Source organism: Nicotiana attenuata, chromosome 6 (assembly GCF_001879085.1).
Source record: "Nicotiana attenuata strain UT chromosome 6, NIATTr2, whole genome shotgun sequence".
Lineage (NCBI taxonomy): Eukaryota > Viridiplantae > Streptophyta > Magnoliopsida > Solanales > Solanaceae > Nicotiana > Nicotiana attenuata.
The window spans coordinates 3,319,768-3,326,815 of NC_031994.1; positions in this window are offsets into that span (position 1 = coordinate 3,319,768).

Below are 7,048 nucleotides of genomic sequence, written 5' to 3' on the forward strand. Positions count from 1 at the left end.
TAATTTCCTCTGGGGAACAACTCAACAAAAGAAAAAAATTACATTTAATAAAGTGGGCTACCATTACAAAACCTCTAGATCAAGGAGGATTAGCCATACAAAACCTCTCTACAAAAAATCAAGCATTACATACAAGTCTTGCATGGAGGTTGTTTCAGAACCCTCATCAACTATGGGCACAGGTGTTATTACACAATTACATACGACCACCACATTTGATAAAAAACAAAATTCAATAACTTGGCGTAATATTATGAAAGGATGGTCCTACTGTTGTTTAGGGTATAAATGGAATCTAACAACGGGAAAGCATGTAAAATTCTGGAATGATCCTTGGATTAGCCAGAATTATATAATTAGTAATTGCATATGCGGACCCCTTCCACAATATGAGGACAAGAAAATTATTTCACACTACTATTACAATCATAAATGGCACCTTAATATGTTACCTTTTTCTATACCTCCTAACTTACAAACTGCAATCACTGATATTTATATGCCATTTGCACCCTCAACATATGATAAAATATATTGGGCTCTCACACATAATGGTATTTTTCTGTCAAATCAATGTACACTGCTATCATAAATAACACATCTCCTGCAATAACTGATCCAATCTATAGTTTTAAATGGATTTGGCAATTGCATGTTCCTCCAAAAATTTCTTTCTTCTTATGGTCAATTTGTCATGATCGATTTCCAACAATTGTATATCTCACAAGAATAGGTATTCTTAATTCCTCTATATGTCCACAGTGCCATATGGCCCCTGAAACATTACAACATCTCTTCCTAGAATGTCCAGCTGCCATACAATTATGGACTATGCTTAAGATGTCAACTACTAATGCAAATTCCCCTCTATCCCACAATGCTACTATAAATCGGTATACCAATTTATACATCAACAGTCAATATTCAAAAATCATACAATTCCAAATACCACCCTCATACCCTTTGCATTATGGGAGCTTTGGCTTATATGTAATAAAAATACACTAGATCAAAGAAAATCTTTTTTTAATATATCTTGCAGATTAAAAAAGGCTGTAGAGTTTTATTACCTCACAAATCCAATATCAAAAAATTATACTCTCATACCTTTATATATAAAATGGCACCCTCCAAACAACCCTTTTTACAAGCTTAACATCGATGGTTCTTGCTCAATCCAACAGAATCACTATGGTATTTGTGGTATTTTTCGTAATCATCTAGGAAATTGGGTCATAGGATTTGCAGGAACAACACTGCCTGGGACACCTATCCAGACAGAACTTCTAGCTCTGCTCATGGGATTAACTTGCTGTCCAAAAGAACCTCAAACCTCTCATCATTGAGACAGATGCACAAGCCCTACTCGGTATGTTTACTACCAATACAATGCAATACACTAATATAATTAATGATTGCAGGTCATTACTACTACAACTGGATAGTCCCCCTCTCCAAAACATCTTCATGGAGCAAAATTGTGTGGCAAATAGTCTGGCCAACTATGGAGCTTTGCATGCAAAGGAAAATTGCATAATTTTTGAAAGTCCACCACCTTTTGCTTCCACTTTATATCAACAAGATCAAGGAGGGATGCTTAGAAGAAGGTCGATTAAAAGACAGTCTGTTTTGTGTAGTCCTAGGTCTTCTACTAGTACTGTACTAAGTAACTATAGTAATGTTTTAGCTAGTTCAAGTTTAGTTTGTAGTAATGGTTCCTATACGGAGACCATAGAAACAATCACTACTAATGTAAATTTGATGCCACTCATGCATCTTGTTAACGGCTCTCTTGTACGAGCTTAGCTATATATAATATAAATATCCTTTTGACCAAAAAAAGAAAGAAATTCAATTAGATACGAATTTTCATAATAAAATTAAAACATGCGATTACAAGCATATAACAATAATCAAAATCTAATGATTTAATTACATACTTCTTTTTCTCCATTAATTCACTCATTTTTCCAAAGAGTTAGTATAAGTTGGTTTTTGGCAAAGGATTAAACAAAAATAATAAAAGCTCTAAATCTTAAAAAACCAGTTCTATAACAAAACATTTCCCAAGAGAAATTTTACCTGCATATTAAATTCAAATTTGAGCATAAAAAACCCTCAAGCGAATCATTTCTTCTGATTCTTTCTCAGATTCAATTTTTATATACCGCAATTCGTGGATTTCTCTTGGTTAACAAAATATAAATAAAAAGCTCAAATAATTTCTTTCAACTTTTTTTCATAGGATTTGGTTTTAAACTTAGCGCACGTGAAAAGAAAGCAAAAACAAAGACGAAGAGAAAATCATAGACAAACATCATCTTTAGCACCCGTCCCAAAACTATTTATATTCGGTAGCTGTAAAAGTCTATAAATTTTTTATATTATTTGTATATAACACACACACACACACACTATATATATATATATATATATATATATATATATATTTGGCTATTATGAACGAGCCTTATCCACGAACCAGAGCGACCTCGTTTTGCTTGCTTATGACGAAGCATCTAGCTCTAAATAATTGAAATTCTGGTATGACCGGCTACACAGTATCATTCCCCAAAATCAAATACTTAGCGCAATTAAAAAGAGAGCAAAAAAACAAAGAGAAAATCATAGGGAAACGACCACTTTTAGCACGCGACTAAAACTATATGGCGGCTATACAGTATTATTTTCCCAATATTAAATACTAACCTCAAACATTTGCTCGTTATAAACACCAGACGAGGACTGTAAGGGTCTAGAACCGCCATCAGTAAAAGCCCAAGTTCTAGCAACATTCATACCATACTTAGAAGCTTGTTGAAATGTTGTTGTAACCTTATTTCTTGTTGATAAATCAGCCATATACATTAGCCAATAAGAATTAAAACCATTTATATAAAATGGTTTTCCTTCTAGTGCAACATGAGTTCCATCTGTATAAACATAACTAGGGTTTGAAAAAGCTTTAATTGGCTTGTGAAATTGATCTAAAAATAGTGTCAAAATTATAGCTATCAAAATAGAGATGAATGACTTATTCATCAACATTTTTTAAATAATGTGAAGGAATAAATAATAGAGGGAAAAGGAAGAAAATGGTTTATGCTTGGTATACTGCTGATTTCTTGATGTGTTTATATAGGTGAGAAAACAAAAACAATTTAAAAAGTTTAATTAGTAGTGATGAGGAATCTAACTCAGTAATTACTCAAATACAGATATGATTTATCTAGATAATGTGAGATTGTTAGAATCAGGCACTTGCTATTATATGTAGTTGATAGTCATAATTAATGAATAACAAATTACTAGAATAATATTTAATACCGTTATTAATTTGGTTTGACCAATTTTATGAGTCACTTTAAGCTTTAATTTAAAGATGTCTGTTTCTCAACTTGCATAAAACTTATTTTTCACTTGAGAGTGATTTATACTCGATCTGATCCACTTAAATTAATTTTTTAATTATTTTTACATATATTAAGAAATTCACCTTTTAATATTAATTAACAATAAAATTAATCATATTAACCTCAATTTATTCATTGAAAATACAATAAAAAAAAGCCAAAAAATTAATTAAAGTGGATCGAAGAGAATAATAAATTTTAACTTAAGAGTTTTGTAGCTAGAACCACCTTGAACTGTCTAAGACAACATCTTCTTATCAGAATAGTACAGCAGTTCTCTCCATAATGTGAAAACCTTCCTCGCTAACGCTATTGCTGCAGAAAACAGCTTTCCTCACTTCCATCTCTTTAACATTATCCAAACATCATGTCTGATTCTCGGCAACAACTACAACAGATTAACCAACCTTCAGAACCTCCGGATATAGGATCTATGCAAATTGATGATACAAATATGCATACACAACCACCTACTTTCCTACAAACTTTACTAACAAATAAATACCTTCTGCCATCCCCAACCAGCCAAATACCCTCCTTAAACACTATAGATCTAGCAGATGAAGTACTCCATAATCCTACTGATGATGATACTTTTATACCAATTACATCAACTGATAAATCACGTTTATATGAACCGTGGAAATACTCTGCCATAGTTAAGCTGTTTGGCAAAAGGATTACAAACCAAATCATGCATGATAAACTGATGTCTCTATGGAAACCAACAGAGGTCCTCCCTCTCAATGATTTGAGTTCTGATTTTTTCCTCATTAAGTTCCAAAGAGAAGAAAATATGCATAAAGCATTACACGGAGGCCCATGGTTTATTCTTAGTCATTTTCTAACTGTAAGAGGATGGGAACCTAAATTCAAAGCCTCCTCTACACAACTCACATACTTAGCTCTATGGGTAAGGCTACCTGAATTGCCAACAGAGTTTTACGACTTGAAAATACTCAGTAGGATTGGTTCTAAACTAGGGCGACCGATGAAGATAGATACCTGTACCTCATCTACTACACGAGGAAGATATGCTCGTATATGTATTGAGGTGCCTTTGGAAAAGCTATTAAAAACTCATCTCTATATAGGAAACCTTAGACAATCTCTTCTACATGAAGGGCTGAATATTCTATGTACCACCTGTGGAAGATTTAGGCACCCTACTACTGGTTGCCCTGAAGGTATTCGTGTATCAAACGAGCAAAACCCGGAAAGCAAACGGCTAGAATCTACTAGCTCTCCTTATACCATCCCTTCGAAGGGCAATGAATGGAAAATAATAATCTTCACTAAGAAAAATATCCACCCACCCAAACAAATCAACTTTGGCAAGGAGCAGACAGCTACAATGGCGGTTACACAAGCTGCACAGCCACTACCAGGTCAGTCCTCTAATCCTACGCCAGCTGTACTGGGCCGGGTTTTCTCCACAAGGCCAATTAAGCTGCAAGAGCCCATTATAGAATCTAAAAACAAATTTCAAATGCATTCTAATGCTGGGCCGTCAGATTTTCAATCAGACCACTTCTTCAAAAGCCCAATAACAAATAGTCAGTAATGATCCATTATTAACCCAACAACGTGCTAAAAGCCACTTCCACACTCCTGATAAGCTGCCGACCTTATTGCCCAATCCCCTTCATATTAACCCTAAGCCTATATTACCTGAAGCACAATCTTCATCTCTAGTTGATTACAACACGTTTCCTCAAATCTGCATGACACCTATTCCACCTTTGCCACGTAACCATCCAGCTACATCCATAACCCACTTGTCCTCAAACAACTCAGAAGGACCCCTGTATATTATAGACACGTTGGATCCTACTCAGACCAAAGTAGTAACAAGCATGCATGCTACATTAAACTCCCTTGCTTCTGAGTTTAGGCTTCCTCAAAACCCATGCAAACAGCATGATGACTTCCCATGTGAACATCATCATGAAGAACCCACTACTTTATTTCCTTCACTTGCTAATATTTACCCTCCCTTAGTTTAAACACCCAAACCTAATACGACTCTAACTACTGAACTACAGCAATTACCAAACTCTATTCTCAATGCAGAGACCAACCTTCATAGGCATGAGCCAGAGTCAGTTTCTGAGGGCAAATATACAAACCAACAATCAGTTTTTTCATCTCCCTCGTCTCATAATGGTAGGTCCTCAACTGCCTCAGAGTGCATCACCTCTGATATACACATCTCAGGTCATGACTACAGACCTTCCTCTCCAATCTTGGTTGGAAATGGGACTGCAGGGATATTCTCTAATATTTACTCTGCAACTCAACAACCAAGATGTGGTGTTGCTCATACAGAATCCGACTCATTTAGCAAAAATAGTGACAGAAGTAATGAGGCTGGGAATGGAAGCTTACAATCAAAATCAATGGTACACGACCCAAACTCCTCTTCCAATGGAACACCATGCTTCCAGCTCCACCCATCAACCATGGCCATATCAGATAGCCCAGATGAGTCCAAATTGGGATCAAACAGTCAGTCTACTACCCCTTTACCCACCTCATCATATGGGTCAGGTTTATGCGCCTTGGTTCCAGCCTCTGGACTCTTTCAATCCACTCTCCCCTTATTCAAGCCCATTGAGTCCACTAGAGAGTCTCGCCCCACCAAACAGTCCAGTGCAATCACCTCCTCCATCTCCACAAGAACTAGACATAGATACAAGAGAGGAACTGATAGCAATTCTTGCAGAGATGAGGGAGACACGAACGGAATTTTGGTGGTTAAAAGGGATCCAATTTTACGACCTCAAAGAACAATTCGAAAAAAATTTCATTCTAAAGTGTCCACCGGAAATGGTAATATGCAGTCTCAATTTCTGTCAAACCACTAACCCAGAGGTTGGGAAATATGCCATGGTGATCATTCCGACGCTTCTTCAACTTCCACTGAGTCTGGATTCGTTGACACCCTCAGTAGTCTATCCAATGACTCAGGCTCCTACGATCCAGCCCAAAAACCCTAATTCATACATGAATTTCTTAGTTTGGAACTGTAGGGTCTCTTATAATCCAGAATTTAGGAGGCACTTTAGGTCTCTACTAGATAATCATAGACCTACTCTTGCTATCCTACTTGAAACCCACATGCAAGATCATACAAGCTTGCGTGAGGACTTTGATTTTGCAAATATGGCACAAGCTTCTGCAAATGGTCTCATAGGTGGTTTAGTGGTACTGTGGAATGATGATCATATTAATGTCACAGAAATGAGGATCTCTAATCAGGAAATACATTGCATGGTCCAGGTTAGTCCCACAAAACCTCCTTGGATATTATCTGCTATATATGCTAGTCGACATTATCAGTTACATGATGTTCTTTGGAATAGCCTAATTAACTTGCATGATAATACTGCTATGCCTTGGCTAATAGGGGGGGGGGGGGACTTTAATGAAATACTGGAATCTAGGGATAAGTTTGGGGGTCTCCCTATAAATAATAATAGGGCTGATAAATTTGCTAATTTCCTGCATAACTGTGGCCTTATTGATTGAGGGTTTCAGGGTAGTCGTTTTACTTGGACTAATAAACAAAGGAATGGGTGTACAATATTAGAAAGGCTGGATCGTTTTTTAGCTAATTATGATTGGTTAACTTA